Source organism: Bos indicus, chromosome X (genome assembly GCF_029378745.1).
Source record: "Bos indicus isolate NIAB-ARS_2022 breed Sahiwal x Tharparkar chromosome X, NIAB-ARS_B.indTharparkar_mat_pri_1.0, whole genome shotgun sequence".
NCBI classification, from domain to species: domain Eukaryota; kingdom Metazoa; phylum Chordata; class Mammalia; order Artiodactyla; family Bovidae; genus Bos; species Bos indicus.
In genome coordinates, this window is record NC_091789.1 from 14,109,303 (window position 1) to 14,133,434 (window position 24,132).

The 24,132-nt window shown below is 51.9% G+C and overlaps 1 protein-coding gene across 2 annotated transcripts in view; it reads right to left on the bottom strand.

Annotated features, from left to right (window-relative positions):
• The window catches only part of ELF4 (E74 like ETS transcription factor 4), a 39,832-nt gene extending 19,794 nt beyond the window's left edge, over positions 1-20,038 (bottom strand). Inside the window, exon 1 of one of the 2 annotated variants that reach the window (XM_019956022.2) lies at positions 19,742-20,038. The gene's annotated coding sequence lies outside the window, so the exon portion shown is untranslated. Of the gene's footprint in view, positions 1-19,451; positions 19,657-19,741 lie in introns of those variants that run through there. The other variant, XM_070784041.1, reaches the window with a different exon arrangement.
• Positions 20,039-24,132: the final 4,094 nt, after the last annotated feature.

Sequence of the window (24,132 nt, forward strand, 5' to 3'; positions counted from 1 at the left end):
TAGGGGAGGAGAGGTGGGGGAAGGGTTATGTCAAAGGGAACCTATTTTCTCAGCTGCCCTGACTCCCAGGGGCCTGGCCTGAGAAAGCTGAAAGAGCACCCCCTGGAGGTGCCTGCAGCCACCACACCCTCATCTCCAGAGCTCCAGGAACCAGGAGGAGGCGGAGTACTCTGGGAAGGGGAAGAGAACAAGTCAGTGATGGGGAGGACAGGCTGCAGGAACAAGGCCAAAGCCAAGTCTGAGGCAGCTCCTGAATCCCCAGGGGGGCGCACTGCCAGCAACAGCCTAGGTGAAGACCTCAGAAGTTTCTGCAAACCGTAAGGGCACAGGCGAGAAGCTTTGCCTTGGGGCTTAGGTAGGTCACCTTCTTCCTCTGTGAAATGGGGACACTCTCCCTAGCACAAAGGGTCGTCGTGGAAAGCCAGCAAGTTAACATAGGTGAAAGCTCTGTTACATTCCAAGTGTGTTTTTAGATTTCCGGGTCAGATTTGTGTCTTTCAGGCTGAGGTCATGCATTAAGCATTCATGATATCTCTACCTAGATGGACAGGAAGAAAGGGAAATGGAGGTAGTGGGATGAAATGGACACTGAGGGGGACATAACCAACAATTATCAAACATGGTAGAGAGCAGAAACAAGTTTGACTATGGGGAGGGTATGTATGAGATTGGCTGGTGGGGGGACCACAGGGAAATCAGGAGGATGAGTGCATAGGCCTCGATCCAGAAAGCAACTCAAAGTCACGGTTGATTCTTGAGCAAGGCAGGGGCACAAAACAAGCAGTTTTCTAGGAAGATCAGTTTGATCTGACTGAGTGGAGGAGATGGAAGGGGACCAGATGGGTGGCTGGAACCAAGGAGGGAACCAAGGAGGTGACTCCCAGGTCCACCCTGAAGGGATAAAATGACAGAGGGTGGGGTCATATAGACTTGTAGAGACCCCAAGGTTGCAGCCAGTTCTTCCCATGAGAATGGTAAAAAGACAGAGATTAAGGCAGGAAGTATGGTAAGAACATGAGTTCAGTTCGGACATTTTGAAGTTGGGGTGATCTTAAAAAAACCAGGATTAATGATGGAACAAAAGACAGCCCAGAGAGTCATTTTCTGCTAAACACACACATCTACACACATCCCCTGGCAGGAGGAGTTTCCATGAGCCTTCAGTGGCCAGAGGAACAGGCCTGGCCTGGTGAGGTTTGCATTCCGAACACTGTGGCAGGAAAGCCACATGTGCTGAACGGAAGATGCTCTGCCATCCGACCCCTGCCCCTAGGAAGTCTACCTGATCCATGGCGGCGGGGCGGGGCGCGGACAGACACACTGACAAGAGACTAATTAAAGTTACTAGTGGTTTTTTTTAGAAGCTGGGGCAATCTGTGAGTAGATACCAACAGGATATTAAGTCAGATATCTTTTATTGGAGGGACAGTGTTCTTTGTTGAGGTCCCTGCCAGCATGTGTCCTAGAAACAAATGCAGAGGCTCCCCGCTCAGATCGAGGGCTCCCCCAGTTGGGAGGGGCAGCTCCAGGTTGAGACCTGCTTTCTTCCAAATGCCTCCTTCCCCTGCGGGCCACTTTCCAGGTGAGCAGAAGCAAGGGGCAGTCCAGCATCCTGTGCACAAAGGATAAGGTGGAAAAGAGCCCACGGGTGGGGGTGGGCAGGCAGGGAGGGCAGCTTGAGCCCCGGTGTCACTGTGAGCTCCTAGGACTCCTCCCCACACGACTGAAAGCCTCTCCTTGATTCAGTCTCAGGATGTGAAAGTTAAAAAGGCCCTGAAAGATCAGCGCATCCATCCTTCCTGTCATCTGGCTGCAGGGTTCTTGAGGAAGAAGTGACTTGCTCAAGGTCACACAGCTAGTCGCTGTGACTCCTAGGTGACCTTTCTTCCTCTCCTCCTCATTGTCTCTAGGCAGCCTCAAAAGAGCCAACCCTTTCCTCCGGTGACAGACAGCAGCCCGAGACTCAGGGCTGGCAAACAACAACCAGGCCACACGTGTGCAGAACACAGTTAACTCTTGCAATTATTTCCCCACCTCCGCGCCTTTGTTCACACCATCCCCCAGGCCCAATATGCCCTTCCTCAATTTCTGCAGCTCCGATTCCCATCCGGCACTACAAATATCACATCCTGTTCAAAGCTTTACCTGCTCTCCCCTCACCTGACGAAGGCTCACCTCCCTCACCACCTCCTCTTCTTCATGCTTTATGTGCTAAATTCACGCCACCATCTGTTTTTGTGTGGTTGGTGAGCTAAGGATGGTTTTTACACTTTGTTTTAATGATTGGGGGGAAAAAGTCAAAAGAAGAATGATATTTCATGCCATAGGAGTATTATATGAAGTTCAAATTTCAGTGTCCACAAAGAAAGTTTTATTGACACGCAGCTACACGCATTCGTTTATGTGTTGTCTGGGTGGGTTTTGCATCATGAGTTGTTGTGACAGAGTTCCCATGGGCCATAAAGCCTACATGATTTACTGTGTGGTCCTTTGAAAGAAAAGTTTGCTGACTCCTGGACTAAAGGCTTCACTCCCCTTCAGAGGGAATACATTCATCAAGTTCCTTTCAGAAAAGAATGTCACAGACTCAGAGGTGCCTGGAGGGAGCCGTGGAACATCAAATACAAACTCTAGATTTTCATCAGAATGTTCTGGCCCATGATGTGACCTTGAGTAAGTCACTTTTGCTTTGTGGATCTCAGTTTCCTCAGCCACACAACAAGGGGGGGGGTGGGGGGGGTGTTGGCCGGCATGGCCTCAGGCCCTTTCTGGCCCTGTGATTTAGAGACTCAGCAGTGTCCTGCATGTCCAACTCACATACTTTTGAGCAGGCACCATTCTGATCATTTTCTCTCAGGACAAGACCTCACAGAAGGCGCCCCTCCTCAGCTGTGGTTTTCCCTACCATGTGGGTCCCCTCATTTATACCCACCTGCCCCACCCCCGACCCTTCCCTTCTGCTGCCCTTCTCTCTGAATTCTTCTCCCTGTAAAATGAAGACAGCCTCCTCTGAGGAAGCACCCCTACCTCAGTGGTCCAGGAGCTTCTACTGCGGGGGTAGGGGTGGGTAGAGGAAGGGAGAGAGGGACTCTCAGCTCTCCTTGGCTCCCAGAGCCCACAGCAGACAGGCAGGAGACAGGGCCAGCCCTCTCCGCACCCCTGCTCTACCAGAGGAAACAGCCCCTCTCTGCCACTTCCTGTCCCAGGGGTTTCAGCAGTTTCCCCTTCAGGGCCTGCTGGCCCTCCCAGCCCCGCCCCTGCCCCACACAGGTCAGAGAGTGCAGAGAAGGGAGGGGCCCTGCGAGTGAGTGGGGACGATCCCTCACAGGAAGGCTGAGGAGACAGTTGTCTACACAAGGGGACGCCCCAGCAGCTCTTCTGCTACCCTGCTTGGGCCAGGAGAGCCAGGACCTGGGTGGGAGGTGGAGCTGCCTCCATAAACCCTCTCCTGTTAGCAGATACATAGACGTGAGCTCATCACTTCACCTGGTGATCACCTCGGGGAGCAGAGTGCGCCTGCTGGGTAAAAGACTGGGCTGTAAATGCTGAGGTCAATGTCCACCTGGGCTGAGGGCTAGCCCTGGGCGGCTTCACATGGGGAGATGTGTTGAAGCAAGAATGCCTGGGGAAACCAGGCCAACCACAGGGGTTATTTCAGAGGAGCAGGTGACACTGAAATGAATGGCACATCGTAACTTTGCATGATTTTGTCCCTAGCACTGAGGGACAGAGGCAAAAATGGAGAGCAAAGTATTGAGTCAAGGGTGAGTCAAGGGTGGTGGCATTTTCTAGGTGATGGAACAGGAAGCTATCACAGTCCATAGCCACTGCTGATTTGGTGTGGTGACTTCTACTTGTAAATGCCTCCCAGTTGCCTTTGCAAGGTGCTGCTCCTAGCAGTGGGGCTGGATGCCCACAAGGGACCAGGGCAGGTGACCCAAGGCCATGGGTCAGAGGAGCAGTAGCTGCCTGAGGCTCTGCACGTCTGCCCAGTTGTTAGTTCTCCTGAAGACAGGTTAGTTCTCCTGAAGACAGGTTAGAAGTACATGACAATGGTTCTAGAAGCCTCAGTGCTTGGGATGAGGTCCTCATAGTGGGTAGATGCAACCACCTCAGCCCCCTGTGGTAATACTGTTCCATGAGGTTCAAGTAGCAGTGAGCAGAGCTAAGGGGACCCATAGAAATGGTGGCTCTGAGAAGACCAACAAAAATGGATTGGAAGATGGTCTTGCTACCTCTCTCGGCTCTGAGAGATCATCTTCTTGGGCTTTTGACCAAGAGTCCAGACCAAGCAGGCCTCCTGTCAAGACAGCAATCTGGCTTTGCCCTCTGCCCTCTCCCTCTATGCTTCCAGGGCCAGAAAGAGCCAGCACCCCTGCCATAGGACCCATTGCCTGTGAGGGGACTGCCTGCTCCGCCCCGAGAGTTGGAGTGAATACTGCTTCACAGCTGGTATGGAAGATGCCAAGGAAGCGTCAGAGACAACATCTGGATGTGCACCTGGGCCCCTGCCAGCCCCTCCCTACATCTGCAGTGCAAACCCAGGGCCAGGGCTTGGTTACGAGCCCAACTCAGAACTGGTGGCACGTGTTTGGAAAGCACATCTGACTGGGCGGAGGAGGTGGAAGCGCTTGAGATCGCTGCCAGCTGAGGGCCAGTGCTTGCGGGGTTGGCACCAATCTGAGCTAGGGCTGGGCCCAGGGTGGTGGGTGTGGCCGCCGTGGCCTCGGCCGTGGACCTGTGGCGGGAGGGGCAGGGGGGCATGGGTACTTGTTTAAAGCGGGCAAGGTTTTCCTTTTGTGCCCTCGGATATCACTCCAGGCTGCTTCCTCTGCTTCTGGGGCAGGGGACCAAAGAGTAACCATTACAGGGAGACAGGACAACACAGATTTACATCTACTGAGTATGAGCGTGGGCTTGATGTCACGCCAGGCACTTTCCATAGGCTATCTGTTTTCATTCTTACAACATCCCAAAGTAGCTAGTCACTGGCAGAGCCCAGGTTTGAAGCCAGGTTTATTTCCAACTACTGTGGTCTTTGAACTTTGTTTTCAGTTACATGTATTTTGGTAGTAATCCTGTTTTAATAGTTCCATTTTACAAACAGCACAAGTGAGACCTAGCAAAGATGAGGTAACATGACCAGTGTCACACTGCCTGTCAAGAATTGAGGCAGAACTCAAACCCAGGTCTGTGTGACCTCAATGTCTGTGCTCTTCCCATGCAGCCCCATGCTGGTGACCATCTGCTCAGAGTCCTAATTCTACACCCAGGGTTGAAGGCTCAGAGCCCCTGTAAGATCCTTCAACTAAGGCTTCCCATGTCCCAGTCCCTTTCAGGCTCCATGTGATAGGTGAAACCTAATTCCCTGGGCAAAGATGCACCCAAATGGAGATGAGTTGAGCCCTTGTGGAGGATAAGTACTGTGGAGTAGGAGTGATGAAGTTTCTGGTGATGAAGGAGTCTGCCGCTATTCCTGTACCTTAGGAGCCTGTTTCCAGAGGGCTCCTGGCTCCAGACCCGGAGTGGCCTAGGCATGGTCCCTGCCCCATAAATACACACTGGCTCTCAACTTACACATAATTTAAGTCTGGGTTCTTATCTCAGGGTGTTGGTTCACATGTTTACTCAAATATTTATGGAAAGTCAGAGCTGAACACCTCATAGGTGCCAGGTCTGTGGCCTGGGGCCTATCGTTGGGCCCACCCTATTCTCTGTGGTAAGGTCTATTCGCATGTAAGTCCCCCCAGTAAGCTGGGTTAGCGCATCTGCCTAAACGATATTGCTGGGGTTTTTTCCCCTCAAAACACTTCCATAGGAAGTGTCTCTTCAAAATTGAGGCTCAGAGGTTGGGGGAAAAGGGCGAGTGACTGCTACTGTGTATAGTTTCTTTATGGGGTGATGAAGACAGAACTGCTCAGACCACACTCCAGGTCTTCTTACTTCTGACTCCAAGGCTCCCTTCCTCCCATCAGCCTCCCCCATAACCCTGAGCAACCATAACTGCTGAAGTTTGGCAAGTGTGCAAGGCAGCATGAGGCATGGTGGCGGGGTCTTAAGCAACATGGTAGGAGTAGAAAATGCTCTAGAGCTGGGCCTTTAACCTAGGTCTCCATGAGCATGGCCAGGTCCCTGCCCTTCTCTGAACCCCAGCATCCCCATCTGTTAAGTGAAGTGGGTGAATTTGGTTTTCCTTCACAAAAGGCTCTACCAGCTCTGACCCTTTGTGGTTCTTATTATAAAGCACTGCAGGATGGAAGAGACTGGCATGTCGGATACCAGATTTTTCTTGGAGTGCTGCAGGGAGCTAGCTAGCTGCGACTAGGTGTTCCAGCTGATGCTCCTCACAGGCATGGTGACAAGCAGGACTTTCCCGAGAAAATCACAAGCTCTCTGAGGATTCCGCAGCTCGGTTTCTCTATGGGGGGATGGGGGTGGTTTGGACCTGATTTCACTCCTCCCCACCCGCTGCCCCTGCCCACCGGCGGTGCTAGGTGGTAGAATAGCCCTTCATGAGACTCACTGATCACATCCTTTGGAGATGTCGTGAACCATGTTCTTGGCCGAGTGCCCAGGCCACCCCCAGTTAGCGCGGAGCTTGCCTCCGCGGTGGAGGGAGCGATCGCTGCTGGCCACCAATCTAGTCCCCGCTGGACAGGATGTTTCCACATCAAGCCCCACTTCCTGCAGCTAGGCCTGGGCTCCGGTTTCCCCCTTCTCCTGCCATCTGGTCGCCTGCCCTCTGCCCCTTCCTCTTGCTCGGTGTTTACAGGCTGCCTTATCAGCCTGGGGAATCTGGGCCTCACCCAGTCGGCTGCCCCGCCCCGCCCGGCGCAGCCGCCCCGCCCAGGGCCCTACCTGCTGTGGTTTCGTCACTCCAGGCCGGCACCCCCGATTCCCTCCCCACCGCAGGCAGGCCGGGGGTGTGGATGAAGCCTTGCGGCCTCCCAGAGTGAAACCTGAATATTCATAGCGAGCCGTCCACTTGGTCCAGGCATTCTCTCTCTATTACCACGGTCTCTATCTGCAGGCTGTGGGGATAGAAATGGGGCCCTCGGGCTGCAGAGGAGGCCAAGTTTGGCCTGGAGAGACTCCGCCGACAGCTCTTCTGTTCTCAGCCACCCAGAAATAAGCGGTGCGGGGCGGGGAGCAGCACGAGGGTGGAAGGCTCTGAGGCTGTTTTGTTTTTAACTGAAGAGTACTCCATGTTCCAGGTGAGGCCGGGGAGGCGGGAAGGCTAGGGAAACTGTGGGCACAGACTTGAGGGCCTCCTGGGTTCTGCTGTTGTCTCCAGCCCACCCAAAGGCTAGGATGAGGCCTGAGCTAACCACTGAGCAGGTCCTATGACTTCCCCTCAGAGTACAACGGCTTAGATTTTTCCATTAAATGAGTTTGAATCAAGGAAGGAGACAGTGGGGGCCACTGGGTGAATGAGCATGCAGGAGGTGATGGATTTCTTTTCCAGCACTTTGGGCTAAAACCTTGAAACTTCAAGTTCTGACCTGTCCCTAGGCAGCTCCCACAGGGACAGAGCCTGCTTGCTAAAGCTGACCAATCCTGATAGCCAGAATCAAAGCCACAGTCCAAACCCGGATCCTCCCTCATCTTTCGGTTGCTTCACTGAGAAGTCAATTAAAATATGTTCAGGCGGTAGATTTCAGGCATTCACAGTATAGAAAAAAAATGCCATACTTCAAAGAACTTTTATGAAACTGTGTTTTTCTAGGTCTCTGAGATAGAATTTAATAGTTTGGGGCACTTGGGTGGGAAAGTTTGGAAAAACTCTGCTCAGGCAATTTTGCCATTAATGGGCTATGTAACCACAGGCATGCCATGTCACATGGCTCTCACAGCCCCGGGCTTCCCCCGCCCCCTCCACCATAGATTTCATGCTACTCAGAGCTCCTCACAAGCTTACTGACCCTAGTAGCAGTCAGGGCTCCACAGGTCATCCCACCTCCCCAGGAACAGCTTCCCACCACTCAAAAATAATAAACCATTTAGTGTTAATGTGTTAATGGGTGATACTGGGTTAATGTGTCACCTCTCTCCTCAACACATTTTCATTTTAAAAGGCCATCTGGAGCTACCCTGCTTTAACCTAAGGAATGGCTCTGCAGGTTAATAGGGGGGCAGGTGAGCGAAAGAGTGTTTCTTGCTGACTCTGCCTCCCATCATACCATTAACTCTGGAGCAGGCCTTCCCCATCTCCTCCCCATGCCTGTAGTTTCTGTTGGGAAGCTGTATAGAGGGGATGTGAAAGTCTTTGAAAAGCTAACCAGGCCTGGGGCAGCAGAAAGCCCATTTGACTGGGCATGAGGAAGAATAAGTTCCAGTCAGGGCTCTGCCTCTGCTGAGCTCCTCCCCCAGCCTCTGAGCTGGCACCAGCTCCTACTCCAGGGCACACATTTAGATCTATGGCTGTGGCCACACCAGCCAAGCTCAGCAGGGCCTTACAGTCCAAGCTCATCTGCTTGGTTTCCAAAGGTCTTTCACAGTCTGACCCCACCCTACCTACTCAGCCTCATTTCCCATGATTTCCCAACTCAAGCCTGGGCTTCAAGCCCAGTGGTCTCCTCATGGTCCCCTGAGGGAACATTCCAGGCTCATTCACGGAGTTTCTCAGGCCTGCCAGGCCCTTGCTGCTCTGTTTTAGTTAATCAAACAGTGCCCGTCCAGCAAGGTCCCAACCAAGTTCCCCAAATCCATGGAGCTGGTTTTGCCCTGATAACTAGCGCCCACACCCATGGGGCCCCCTTCTAAACTCCCAGAGCCCTTAAATTCCACCACAAGATCTCTTAATCCCAGGCAATCTCGAATTTCTCTTTAATTATTTCATGTGTATGTCTTATTTCCCCAACAGGCTGTAAAATTCATGGGATCAAGGTCTATTTTATCTTCTCCTGACTCTAACACAGGTCTGGGCATTCATGAACTAAGCCCATGTAAATTCTCAGCCCAAGTGAAATCTCTGGAATAGAGACCCCGAGTCCTGCTAGATCTGAGGGCTATAGTCTAGGGGTGGGGACAAGAATAGAATTAGGGAACAAAGGTCCCCAGGCTTAAATATTACTTGTCTTCTCTTGCTTCAGGTCTCTACTAAGGAAAACACATACCAGCTAGAGTCATTTATTCCAAACATCATCAAGAGGGCAGTTGATCAATCAGGTCATCATCAAAGCACTCTCTCTTTGTACAAACCACAGTGTTTCTACCCCGTGAATATTGGGTGCTGGTCTGATCACTGAACCCTCGGGAAAGACTTCAAAACACTGGATCAGTTCTAAGAGCTAAAATGATTCAAGAGAATGGGATTCAAGGATAACTTTTTTTAAAAGAGGCCTTTTGTTTGCTAGACAGACAAGGTTGAAAAGGGATATGACTGGCATCTAGAAAATGATAATCATGGAACACTGCACCAAAAATAGGTATAAACGAAGGGCAAATAATAAATGGTCCTATTTTGCAAATGCATGGTAAGGTTAAGGAACTCTTTACTGAAGGATATCAATGAAAAGATTAAGCATCTTCTGAAAATGACAGTAGCATCAGGCTCATCCATGATTATAAAATAAGATCACAATAGCACAGCTAAACATATCTGTTATAACAATTAATGTAAATAGAATAAATTCTCAAGTATTAAAAGAACATGATATTATAAATAATCCATAAGGATATATTGCACAGCACAGGGAATATAACCAGTATTTTATAATAACTCTAAATAGCGTATAACCTTTAAAAATTGTGAATCACTATGTTGTACATCTGAAACTTATATGCAACCCACTCCAGTATTCTTGCCTGGAAAATTCCATGGACACAGGGGCCTGGCAGGCTGCAGTCCATGTGGTGCAGAAGAGTCAGACACAACTTAGTGACTAAACAACAACAATATATCAATGAAAAATTATACTGACAATCTGATTCTAAAATTCATATGGAATTGCAAGTGACTTAAAATAGGCAAAACAACTTTGGTTTCTTCGTTCTTTTTTTTTTTGGCTGTGCCATGCAGAGTGTGGAATCCTAGTTCCTCAACCAGGGATTGAACTCACGACCCCTCCATTGAAAGCTCGGAGTCTTAACCACTGGACTGCCAGGGAAGTCCCAAAAACAACTTGGATAAAGAACAAAGTTGGGGGACTAATACTATCTGATTTTGAGAATGATTATAAAGGCTACAGTAATCAAAACAATTGGTACTGGCATAAAGATAAACAAATAGATCAACAGAACAGAATATAGAGTCCAGAAATAAGCTTATGTAAGCTGGATGAAAGGACAACTGTATTAGACTAATGATAGCTTTTTCAACAAGTGATGCTGGAATAACTGTATACCCATATTTTAAAAGAAATCAAATGGATTTCTACGGCTCACCATAGAGAAAAATTAACTTGAAATTGATCAAAGACCAAAATGTAAAACCTAAATCTATAAAACTTCTAAAAGAAACTGTAAGACAAAATATTTGTGACCTAGGGCTAAGTAAAGCATTCCAAGATACAACACCAAAAGCATGATCCATAAAAGTCAAAATTGACTGGACGTTATCAAAATTGAAAACTTCTGCTCTTCACTGTGAAGTGAATGAAAAGATAAGGCACATACTCAGACAAACTCTTTGCAAAGCATGTATCTGATAAAGGTCTCCTACCTAGACTATATAAAGAATTCTCAAAACTCAACTATAAGAAAACAAAAAAGTCAATTAAAAATGGGCAGAAAATTGAACAGATACATCACCAAAGTAGATATATAGATGACAAATAACAACATGAAAAGATGTTCTACATCATCAGTCATTAGGGAAATACAAATTGAAACCACAATGAGATACCACTGCACACCTATTAGAAGAACTAAAATTTTAAGACTGCCCACATCAAGTGTTAGCAAGGATGTGGAACAAATGGAATTTTAATAAATTGCTGATGAACTGTAAAATGGTACAATGACTTTGGAAAACAGATTGATAGTTTCTTAAAAAGTTGAACCTACAACTACTATATGATCCAGCCATTCCACTCCTAGGTATTTGACCAAGAGAAAAACACACATATAGCCATAGAAAGATTTGTACAAAGAAGTTCACTGAAGCTTTGCTTGTAATAGCCAAAAACTAGAAAAAAATCAAAACCACCACCAAATGTCCATCAACTGATGAACAGATCAACAGTATATGGTATTGTCCAGACAATGGAATTCTACTTAGCAATAAAAGAATGAAATATTGATGTAGAAAACAACATGGATGGATCTTAAAATAAATGTGCTGGATGAAAGAAACCAAAGAAGGAGAGAATACAATCGATATGATTCCACTTATATAAAACTCTAGAAAACGCAAACTATTACAATGAGTACTGAATAAGCCCGAGAACTCAAATGCACAGTGTAGTAAATGTAAACAACAATATTGTATTAACAGTCATCAAACTTGGTAAGAGACTAGAACTTAATCATTCCAATTACTAAATAGAGAGGATAATTACGCAATGATAGAACTGCTAATTATCACTATGATATATAATCATATCAAATTACAATGCTGTACACCTTAACTTTACACAATGTTATATGTCAAATACAGACGGTCCACAACTTAATGATGGTTCACTCGAGACTTTTCAACTTTACAATGGCATAAAAACGTTACACATTCAGTAGAAACCCTACTTCAAATTTTGAATTTTGATCTTCTGTGATCATAAGAGTAAACAACCAATATACTTACAACCATTCTGTACCCAGACAACCATTCTGTTTTTCACTTTCAGTACAGTATTCAATACATTACATGAGCTACTCAACACTAATACTCTGGCCACCTGATGCAAAGAGCCAGCTCATTGGAAGAGACCCTGATGCTGGGAAAGATTGTGAGCAGGAGGAGAAGGGGGTGACAGAGATGAGATGGTTGGATAGCATCACCAACTCAGTGGACATGGATTTGAGCAAACTCTGGGAGATAGTGATGGACAGAGGAGCCTGGCACGCTGCAGTCCATGGGGTCATGAAGAGTCAGACACAACCTAGCGACTCAACGACAACAACAGTATTCAATAAATTACATGAGATATTCAACACTTTATTATACAATAAGCTTTGTGTTAGATGATTTTGCCCAACTGTAATTTAATATAAGTGTTCTGAGCACATTTAATGTAAGCTAGGCTAAGCTAGTGGAGAAGGCAATGGCACCCCACTCCAGTACTCTTGCCTGGAAAATCCCATGGATGGAGGAGCCTGGTGGGCTGCAGCCCATGGGGTCGCTAAGAGTCACTTTTCACTTTCATGCATTGGAGAGGGAAATGGCAACCCACTCCAGTGTTCTTGCCTGGAGACTCCCAGGGACAGGGGAGCCTGGTGGGCTGCCGTCTCTGGGGTCACACAGAGTCGGACACGACTGAAGCGACTTAGCAGCAGCAGCAGCAGGCTAAGCTATGGCACTCAGCAGGTTAGGTGTATTAGATGTGTTTTCAACTTCCGATTGGTTTATCAGGATGTAACTTTATCATAAGTCAAAGAAGATCCGTACATTTCAATTAAAAAATGCATACTAATCGACAGTCACATAAAGTAGATAAGTAGATAAGTAGTTGCTCAGGATGAGAAAGAGGGATCGCAAAGGGGCGCAAGGAAACTCTTGGGGGTGATTAGTTTCATGAGTATATACATATGTCAAATATTATCAAAGCGCACACTTTAAATATGTGCAGTTTATTGTGTGTCAACATTGCCTCAATAAAACTGTAAAAGAGAAAGAAAAAGGTCCTCAGATTGGGTAAAATAACAACAGCAGCATTTACTATGTAATTTTAGCAAATAGTATTATTGCATAATTTAACTATGCAGTAATATCATATGACAGCAGTGAAGACAAAAGAAGCAAGAATACGCATCTTCCCTGGAAAACACATTCCTTGGTGCCACCCGTGGAGACGAATTCTGAACCTGGGAAGTTACCGAGTGTGCCGACTCGAATGTATTTTGTTGTTTTATCTTTGGCTCGCTCCCATGCCTGCTTCATTGTCCCACCGAGCCTTCCAGGCCCCTAGAGCTCAGCCCATGTGCTCTTTCCTCCTTTGAAATGCCCTCTCACCTCCAGGAAGCCTTCCCCAATTAAGCTGAGGAGGGAGAAGAAAGATCTTCCTCTAGATATGCCCTCCTTGAACCCATTATTACCTATTCTCCAAACCTTAAGTGCCACAGGCTTGCTGGCACTTCAGCTCTTGCCTGCTGTGAAGCTAAGTGCATGTGTATGACCAGAGCTCCAGAATCAGGTTTAGATTTGCCTGGGCCTACCGTGTTTTTTTTAGGATCAGGGTGGCGCCAAGAAAGTGGTCACTTAATGAGACAGGTGTTTTCTGTGCATGGATTCTCACAAAATCAGTAGAGCTAAACTAGCCTCTCCGGGGGCATTATGGAAAAAAGGCATTATCTGCTAAATCTATGTCTTAAGTACCTCCTTGTTGTCAGGTCATCAGGAATCTGGGGAGGTTAAGACTAATTGCCCACTCTCCCATCCCTCAAGGCCTAGGGGCGGGGACCAAGGGACAGAGTGAAGTAGCTCAGGGGTGGTTCAAGGGTGGTCTAGGGCCTCCTGCCCCTGTGGGTGGCCACAGGCACCTCAAGCAAACGCCAACCCATTTTCGAGCAGATGAAACCTCCAAGTTACTTTCTGGGAGGCCTTTGGAATGGGAATGGCCTCCCAGCCCCCCAGGAACTCTTCTGGGCAAAGGCAGGGTCCCAGCCCCAACCCAAGACCTCAGTTCTAGTGAAAGAAGGGAGAAAGTGAGCAGTGGTTGGCCAGTCGGCTCCCAGAATTCTACACTCAGTAGGGTAAGAACAACAAACTGCTGCTGCTGCTGCTAAGTCGCTTCAGTCGTGTCTGACTCTGTGCGACCTCAGAGATGGCAGCCCACCAGGCTCCGCCGTCCCTGGGATTCTCCAGGCAAGAACACTGGAGTGGGTTGCCATTTCCTTCTCCAATGAGTGAAAGTGAAGTTGCTCAGTTGTGTCCGATTCGTAGTGACCCCATGGACTGCAGCCCACCAGGCTCCTCCATCCATGGAATTTTCCAGGCAAGAGTACTGGAGTGGGGTGCCATTGCCTTCTCCGAAGAACAACAAACTGATGATTGCTAAATACTTGCCAGGGGTGGAACATGAGGCCTCCTCTCAAAGGAACAAATTCACTCTTATTCCTGCAGCAAATGAATATCAAGATGAACATGGTGACGAGATAAAGATGACAAAGTTAATAAAAATGTTCAAGACTTGATTTCTGCTCTTTACTACAGCACTGCTTGTAGTAAAGAGAAAGATTTTATTCTGATTTTTTTTAAATCAGAAATATTTTACTACAAACACACACACACACACACACACACACACACATCTTTTTCCACATCCCTCTTTATCTAGTATGATGGCAGAGTTAACAAAAAGTTAGCAGAAAGATGTAGAAAATCTCCCTCTTGCTTTTATGAATGAGCATCGCGTTCCCTGCCAGCACTGCCAGAGAAGCAGTTGATCCCTGGAGCCTGGTAAAGTCAAGGGTGTGGGAGGAGGAAACGATAAGAACAACAACAACAATAATAATAGCCACAGAATAATAGCAGCTCACACTTACTGGGTGGTTTCCGTGTGCCAGGCATCATGCAAAGTGCTTTACAGGCATTATTTCATTTAACCCTCAGCAACCCTGGGAGAGTGATTATGTGATCAGTCCACAGTCACACAGCCAGTAAGTGACAGGCCTGGGATATGAATTCAGAGAGCCTGAGCTCTTCCTCCTCAGGACAATACCACACAATAGCATTCTTGAGAAGAATACAGGGCTCGACTGGAAGAGGAAGGGAGCTTTGGGAAGGGCAGGTGGAGTGAGAAGTGGGAAATGGCAGCACTGGGACCTAGGGCAAAGCTTCCTCAGTCTGGGCAAGTTGTTTAACCTCTTTCTTCTTGTTGGTCTGGCTGAGAAATGTTCTGGCACTTTCCCTAGTCAACCCTAGTGCATCTGCCAGGGAAAGTGCCGCTCCCTGCCGCTTGACCCTCCTCATCACCCTGAGTGAGAAGGCTGGGTAAGGTCTCTGCCAAGAAACTCACCTTAGGACACAGTTTCCCCGGATGAGAAGTCAGGGTACTCTGGTGTGTCTCCGTGGTTTTGCAATGTGCTGGGGAGGGCACATGCCCAGAGAGCAGAGAGAGGAAGACTGATGCCTGGAGTGGTGGGGAGGGGGTGGTATACATGTGTCCAGCTGTTTTCATCCAGTTAAATCTAACAAGGATCAAGTCTCCTCGGCATGTCCAGCCAGGAGAGATGCAAAAGTCACAGAACAACTACACGGCTAGTCCTTGCCCTTGCCCAGGGGGTCCTGACAGAAACATGTGGGACTCTCTAGACCTTTTAGCTCTTGGCTGGCTGAGAAAATGAAAATCTCCATCCTCTACCTGAACCTCTGGGCTCCCAGAGAAATCCCAGGACGCTGGGGAAAGTGAGACTCAACCAGTTGGTGCTGGTTGTGCACACCTGTGGTAGGGCAGTCATCCTGTCCCTTTGCTGCCCTCCGCCTCTTTTCCTCCTCTCTCCCCTCCAGGGCCTGTGTGTGGTGAGGGGAAGTTCAAAATGAAATCCCCTCCGCCTGGAAAAGCCTGGCCACCCTTTGTGTCTCATCCATCCGCACTGGGCCCTCCACTTTGTGTATCGCCCAGAGTGGAGCTCGGGCTTTGCACTGAGCCACCCACATTGGCTGTCCTGATCTTTTATGTGACACGCATGTCCCAAATGATTACCGAGGCTTCAAAGGTCAGCAGGTAGCCAGGGAAGAGAAAGGCAGCTTTTCTCCCTTTTCTGCCTAGCTGGATCTCCCCCACAGTGCCCCACCCCTTCAAGGTCTAGCTCAGAGCCGAGGCCGCACAAAGCCTGTCCTCGCTCTTCCTCCAGCTGCTGCTGATCTCTGAGCCAGGCCGCCTCTGGCCCCTGCTCCAAGGAGCACAATTTAGCACCTGACCAGCCACAGTCCTGGCAGCTTGTCCTCACCTCGGATTATTTTCAATGTCTTAGTCATCTCCCGCCACCCTCTTCCCTTGTCTCCCCCACAGCGCCTAGCAAGGGTTGGGCACACAGTAGGTGTTAATAAATGTCTGTTGAATTGAAACTCAGCGGCTCCTATGAGGTCAGAACCGTCATAAGCACCCCGACCAGCAGTTCCTTGGCAACCAGCACTGGGGTCCGAGCTACAGGGCATGAGTGGAGAGGCCGCTATTACAGGCCACACAAGACTCAGCGGCTGGAGATTTGCAGGAAGGTTGGTGTTGATGAGAAAAGCCCCTGACCCTTAGGAAAGCGCCCATGGGATTCTGGGTACCTTGTGTGAGTTTCTTTTCTCCCCTGCAGAACTAGTTTTAAGTCTGAGAACCACAAAGGGAATACATTGGCAGTGAAGCCAGAAACCTCTTTGCAGCTTAGAAATCCTGGAGAGAGAACCAAGCCTGGGTTGCGGTCAGGCCCAAGACTGAAGGAAGAAGGCTGCCCAAGGCCCTTCTGAGCTTGGTGGGGGATCTCAGGGTGGGGGCTAGGGGCATAGCAAGTAGGGGGTTAGAGGGGCATCTGGGGGTGGCCCTAAGTAATGCCATCCTGTCCTGGAACCCAACAAATCACAGCACTAGATGCTTGCCACCTGTGGTCCACACAGGAATTGGGTCTCCTCGTCCCTCTTGTTCACCCAAATCTCAGGGCAGGCCTCTGTCCAGGGGTAGAATCCTGACCAGAATCCAGCCTGGATCCCCACACATGGAGAAGCCTCCAAGTCTGGGGTAACTGGCTCCCCACATGGGCTTTGAATTATGGTTATTTATGTAGATGACCTAGCCATCCTCTCTGGTCTTCTCCCACATCCCCCACCCTGACTCTGGCCCACACCGGAAGGTACACACAGTTCACAGTGGTGTCTTCTTCACCTCTACATTCCCCTCGCTCATAGCTCTGTGGGTAAAGAATCCACCTGCAATGCAGGAGACCTGGGTTCAATCCCTGGGTTGGGAAGATCCCCTGGAGAAGGGAAAGGCTACCACTCCTGTATTCTGGCCTGGAGAATTCCATGGACTGTATAGTCCATGGGGTTGCAAAGAGTCGCACACGACTGAGTGACTTTCACTTTCACTTTTTACTTTCAGTGCTGGGACTGGTTCTCAGCAAATGGTTGCTGAGTTAAATCTGAGTTTTAGGCCCCATATTAGACAATACCATAAGGTTAGCTTGCACTTATGGTTCTAAATAAACAGCTTATGTGTTTTGATGTATTTGATCCTTGACAAAACCTTATGAGGTAGGTCTGATTTGACAGATGAGGAAACTGAGGCACACAATTAAATGGGATCACACAGTTAGTAAATAACAGAACTGGGATTTAGACCCAGACAGTCTGGCTCTAGGGATAGGAGGCAAAATGAAAATGTTGAGGGGAGAGAAGGGGGTTGGCAAGGACCAAGGCCAAACTTCTGTGCAGGGATTTCCCTGGGAAAGCAATCCCCTCAGCCTGTGTCTGGCTGGGCCTCTCAGGGAGGCCCTGAATTTTGCAGGCTAGGAACATTTTGGACATCCCATTAATCAGGCCCATGAATGAGAGGTCACAGCACCCTCATTTTGAGATTCCAATACAGGACAGAGGAGACAGAAGCCCACCACTTAGCTCCAGGCACCGAGAGGGCTGCTTTCAGGCCTCCAGTCTGTCCAGGGGTGGGCGCCAGTTCCTGAGCAACGGCGGAGCAAACAGTGCAGCAGTGGGAGGAATGCCAGACATAGTTGCAAACAAGCCACTCCTCCCGCTCACAGCTAGAGGCTGTGTGAGGGTGGCAACGTGGACCCTGCTCAACGCCCCCCCCCCCACACACACACCTCCCCGGCTTGAACCCAGAGACAACCACTTGTAAGGCAGCCTCTTCCCCACACTGACCAGGAGAGGAAGTCCTCCAGGATAGTTAAGTCCTTCACTTAACTCAAGAGAGCTCCCCTTCAGGCTGTTACTGCCAAGGGTCTGCTGAATTAATGGTTGAGAAAGCACCTTCTAACCAGTAAAACCCTACTGTTCACTGTGAGGAGGAATTTGCATTCTAGTCGTACAAATGGAACCCTGGGTATTTTCAGTCCCAATGTATCCTGTCTCCCCAAAGCAGAGAGCCAGATCTGATCCCTTCACCGACCCCCCCAACCTAGCACTAGGGCCAGGGGTCAGCTCGCTGGGGGTGAATCCCTCATGGGCGTGCCCACCAGCTGTTGGGGCCGAGCAGTGGTGGCTCAGGCCCTGGGGTGGTGACTTCACTTCCGCTCCAACCTCCCCAGCACTCCTCCCCTATGAGGCCCCACCAGGCCAAAATCGAGAAGTCCAAGGTTAACTGTTCCTCCCCACTTTAAGAGCTAATTAAAATGATTAGCCACAATGAAGTGTCAAACATTAACCAGAAGAAGCTGCAGGACCAAACAGGCCTCTATCTCGGGCAGAGATGAGGGTCAGGACCATCAAATCCCACGGCTGGGATGTGGGGGGAAAGTGGGGGGGGGGGTCGGGATGGGGGGCGCGGGCGGCGAGGTAGAAGCTGGCTGAGGCGCGGAGGGGATTAGGGGGTTAGGAGGTCACCCTGGTCAGGAGGGCCGGGCAGGGAGGGCAGGGCGACAGAGTTAGGTAGGGTGCGATGGAGGGACAGGCAATCCGAAAAGCAGCCGCCTCAGCAGTCTCCCAAAGCAAGGCGCGGTCGGCAGGGGACCCGGCGCTGCGCGGCTGCCGAGTCCACGAGCCGGCGGCAGAGGAGGGAACACAGAGGCGGGAGAGCGGGAACGCGGGAGCGGGAAGGCTGGCGGCCGGCTCACACGGAAACTCCGGCCCCTGCCAAGAGGTCTCTATTTTGGCGATCCAATTATCCAAGTCATAGGTGTGTGTGTGTCTGTGTGTGTGTGTGTGTGTCTGTGTATGTGTCTGTGTGCGCGCGCACGGGCGCGCGTGTGTGTGTGTAGAGAGAGAGAAAAAGAGAGAGTGTGTGTGTTACCCTAAGGCGCCTGGTCCCAGAAGCCCTAGGGGCCGCCAGATCAATCTAGCAGCCCCGCCACAAGGAGGCCGACCGCCTGCCCTCGGGCACCGAGCTGCTGCGGCAGGCTGTCACAACCGGCCCTGTCACGGACCTCGGGCTGTCCGGGGAGCGGGCAAACCCGCCCCCACCCCGACAGGGGAAATCGACTGGGCTTCTAACCCGGGACCGGCAGCCCGGGTTCCCCAAAGCACACGCGGTGGGGCGAGGCAAGGGCGGGACGCAACACGCCTCAGCTCTCCCACCCTTCCCTGGGCCCCTCAGCCCCTAATGCCCCGGGGCCCCGGCGTCCCTGTTCCCGCTCTCTGGTAAACTTTCTGAGGGCCCCGAAGGCTCGGAGAACCGGCGCCATCGACGTACCTGAGACTGCGCGGGCTCCGTCGCGGGGCCGGGGTCGACCGCCGCGGTCTCCTCCCTACTCGGAAGGCCGAGACGCGGGGTCCCCAGCCCGGCCGACCCGCCTTCTCCCCCTCGGAAGCCGGGCCGGGCGAGTGGCGCCGGGACTTCGGCGCCGGCGAAAGGAGAAGTGGAAGTTGAGCGCAGCGCCGGGTCGGTCCCCGCGGCCGCCGGGGCCACCGTTCCCCTCCTTCCTCCCCTCCCTCCTCTCCTCCCTGCCTGCCGGCCCCCGCGGCCCCGCGCCTGTGACTCACCTCGGCGCCGGGGCAGGCTGGTCCGGGCGGGCGAGGCGCAGGGCTCTCCCACACGTCGCGCCGCCAATGGCAAGTTGGAGGGCGAGATGCAAATACCAGGTGAGACGACGGCGCCCCTTATAAAACGACTCCGGGGGGCGGGGTGGAGTGCCCGGGGAGCCCAGACGCCAGGCCGAAGGAGGGGGCGGCTGGGGCGCCCGCGGAGGGGGCGCGAGCCAACGGAGACCTGCGCCGAGACAACCGAGCGAAAGGGGAAATTGCGCTAGAGACACACACGTCCCCGCAGGCGGCGGCTGGGGCGGGCGCGAAGGAGGCAGGGCGGGAGGGAGGGAAGAGCCGGAGGGAGGGACCGACGGGAGGGACGGCGGGCGGGCGGGGTGGAGGAGGGCGAGAGGGAGGGACGAGGCGTCTTGGTGGAAACAGCGCCCCTCCACCCCCGGCCCGCCGCGGTCGCCAGCACGGCAGGGGGAGCCGTGCCAGGGGCCCGCGCGGCCTCTCCTTCCCCTCCCGGCTCGCTGGCCCCCGGGGGCCGGCGAGAACCTGGCTCCCGCGGAGCTCACGTCGCGCGCCCAGCGCCCCCCACGTGGCGCGTCCCGGGGCCCGCAGCTCCCGCCGGGATGCCCCACACCGTGTCTCATAGAAAAAAAAACAAAAACAAAAACAAAACCATTCCATTCCCGGGGGACTCCGGATGGCTATATCCGGCCCCCTCGGTTCCTCGCGCTTACCGGCTTTGGCCCCAGCCCCGCGCTCCCGATTGTTATTGAGCGCCTGCGGTGCGGCGGACCTGCTCGAGGGCGGGCCGAGCGGGTAGGTGAGGCCGGGAGATGCCCGGAGGATACAGTTTGGGGACTATATGCCAGACACCGTGGAATCCCGGGCCAAATGCCTCGTGCACTTGGCGCGACTAGAGAGTTTTGGGGATTTCTTAGGGAGGTCGAGCCTAGGGCTCCAGATGAGGGAGGCCAGGAGGATATGAATGCGGGGAAGGACTGGGGGGAGAGGGCTGGTGCAGCAGGTGCAAATGTATCGAGTTAGGGTGCTGCAGAAAAACTCGTGCCCCCTTCTGTCCAGAGCCAGGCTTCTCTGCTTGATGTATCTATTTGAATCCAGCCCATTCTACCTCCCCCTAACCCTGTCCTCTCACGTGCCTCAGCATCCATCCCAGCCCCCGCTCCACCCTACCCCCACCCACTCCACCCCACCCCCACCCCACCCCACCCCACCCAACCCCACCCCTCCCCCATCTAGGAGGCCCTAGGAGGGAGTTGACTGGGAATTGTCATTTCTGGCTCAACATGGTCTGGAGGAGGGGCCCTGCTAGGCCTCAGCCGGCATCTCCCTCCTCCGCAGAACGCAGCAAAGCAGAAAAGGCCCCAGGGGAGGGGGGCCCTCTGCGGGGGTGGGGGTGGACTAAGGACCTGAGGTCCAGGGGCCTGCTCAGCCACCAGCATGTCCGCTTCCCCAGCCTTGGGAAAGGAGAGTCCCTGGCACAGGACTGGGGAACAGGAGTGTTGGGTGACGCTGCCGAAGGTAGCTGTGGATTACCGGTTTCCAGGGAAAGACCTAGGGGCTGGACTGGGGCACCCGAACACCTTGAGACCTCTTGGCCACCTAAAGCTAAGTCCTTGAAAGAAGTGCCCAGAGAAAATTTCCACTCCTTTTCTCTTGTAAATGAACACACTTTCCCCAGGGGATTCTGGGTCTGAAGACGCAATTTTCCTGCCAGTGAGGCTCCCCTCTCAAAATTGTGGTAGATCTCAGCCATCCCTAAGGGGCCTTTACTTTGACCTTCACACACGCACATACACACAGGCGCGCGCTGGGGGAGGGGGCGGGCACAGGCTTTCCCATTTTGCTAAGAGTTCAGAGGTCTCTAACATCAGACAGACCTGGGTTCCTATTCCAGCTTCACCATTTACTGACTGTGTGTGTCTTTGGACAAGTCGCTTAAACTCTCGGAGCCTGACTTTCTTTATTTTTAAATTGAGGAAAATAAGAATCTATCTCCCAAGGCTGTGGGGAGGCTTGAATGAGATAGTCTGTCTATGGCAGTGCCTGGTGCTTAGTAAGCCCTCAATAAACGTTAGCTGCCTTTAGCATCATCTCCGTCTCATCTCGTTTTTCTCAACCCAGCTCTTGGGAGAAAGTGTGCAGGGCTGGAAGCTGCTGAGAATGGTGGCTGCCTCCTATGAGTGTTTGTGGTTTAAACCAAGCTCGAGGCCTCAAGGTTTGGAAGTGCTAGAGGAGAGGTCTTCTTGGGAAGGGCAGAGAGAGAGGATGACACGGGCACCATGAGGACCTGCTCACAGCCCTGATGCCTCCCAGTGACCCGCAGCCCATGGCTTGTGGGAATCCCAGAAGTTCCCACCATCCACAGCCACTAGGAACTAACCACAGCCCCGTGACCTGGGAGGTGCAGCCAAAGCAAACCCCACCCCCTTGAGGGAAACCTGGTGCTGACCTCGCCTGAGGGAGCCCTAGGCCACCTGAATGACCTTCCTGACTCCAGGTCAGCCAGGCTGCCGTTCCGATGACCTTGCTGCTCCCCAGCCCTCGTCGTCGGGTGAGCCCCAGCCAGGTGGGGCCAGCGGCTGAGATCACCACTCCTGACGACAGCCACCCTGTCTCTGCCAACTGCTCATTCCCCGACTTGGCAGGAATTCCCTGTGTATGCCCAGGCTGTGCCATCCAGCGTGCCCTCTCAGCCTCTCTCCTTCCAGCCCTGTTTCCCCTCACTTTCCAGCCCCAGTTTGATCCTCTCGAGGCTCAGCACCGGGGTCCCCTGGGGAGAGGTGGGACCACCTGGCTGCCCAGAGCCTGTGTAGGGCCACCTCCCCGCTTCTGCACTCCACTTGCCTTTCCACCTTGGCCACTTCCTCAGCCCCTCTATGTCGCCTCTTTTAAGCAGCGAGTGATGACCTATGTTATCCTGCAGATCACCCCAGGTGCTCTGGGGACAAGGTGGCCGGCTAGTTCCCCCCTCTCCACGCCCCCCCCCCGCCCCGCCTCCCTTAATCCCTTAGCCTCAACAACTTCTATTTAAACCTGTGGCCAGAACTAAATACCACAGTGCTGCAGCCTCTGTGGCCATAGCCCTTACTTTCCATCACAGACACATGCTAGGAAGGTCGCCTGTCCATCAGACTTTCAGAATGTAAACCATATTCGAAAGGCAGGAGAGAAGTTATGGTTTAAGAGGAACCCTCTACCCTGTAAAGCTGAGATGTCCCCTCTAATCCTTTCTATACAGCCAGCAGTCGTTCCTCTGTTCAGTAACTTCAGATTCACCTCTATTGGATTGACCTGATGAGGTCTTAGGTGCAAATGATGGGCAGATTGTGGTTGGGCCTCATAAGGAGTTTTTGTTCTCAAAAGATTGTTGAGTAGCTGTAAAAAAGAAGAATTCCTTGGGATAGGTTATACCAAATTGCTCCCTGTGTGGCTCATACTGGGGGCAGCCGGGCTGAGGGGCCTAGGTCAAAGCACAGGCATACAAGTGGGAGGATATAGTTGGGAGCAACTTCACAGATCATGTTCTGGCCAGCCACCTTCCTTGGCTGGGGCTCTGGGAAAGCCTGTCTCAGTCCTACCCTTCCCTGACCCCTGCTCTCATTAAAATGGAGAGCTTTACCTTTCCCCTCCAGATCTTTACTGGGACAGGCCCTGGCATCCTGAGAGCCCCTACAACATTTCAGAGGAGTGCTGGGTTTCACTTCTTAGGCCAGACAGCAGCTCAGGGGCCTGCCTGGAGGAAGATGACAGCCCCACATAGGAGGTGCCATGGGCCCTGAGCGAGTGCTCTGCGTGTCTGCTCTGGGCCCAGGGGCTGTTGGGAGGCGCTGTCCCCACTGCTCGCACAGCAAGGGGAGCCGGCCTAGTATTGGGGAAAACAGATTCTGTGCCTCTGGGTTGGCGGAGATCTGGAGGGTGGGTGGAGGGGGAGGAACCCAATCCTGTTGGTTCATTTGCAAAAAAAAAACAAGGAAGAACTGGCTTCAGGCAGAGTTCAGTAACTGAGGGCAAGGCCTCTGGAGTCTCTAATCCCACTGGTCCCTAGCCCCTATCTTGGGGCCTAGGCTCAGCCTGGAAAAGTCCCTTGGAGAAAAGCCGAGAACAGGCGCCTGCTCTGGGGCACCTATCAGAAGCAGCGCAGTATCCAGAATTTTTTGGCAATCGTCCAGTGGAACCAGAGTTAACCCCTCAACCCCCGGCATCTGCTGCCCCAGCCCCCATCTTGTGTGGCAGGCCACCTTGCTGTGCCCACAGCCCTTCGGGGATTCCAAGTTACACTCTGAAGTTGCCACCCCTCAGTGCTGCAGGAAACACCAGTGGGCCTAGGGAGGCCTTGGCCCAAGGAGCTGCTGCTAGGGACCAGGGAGTGAAACAGA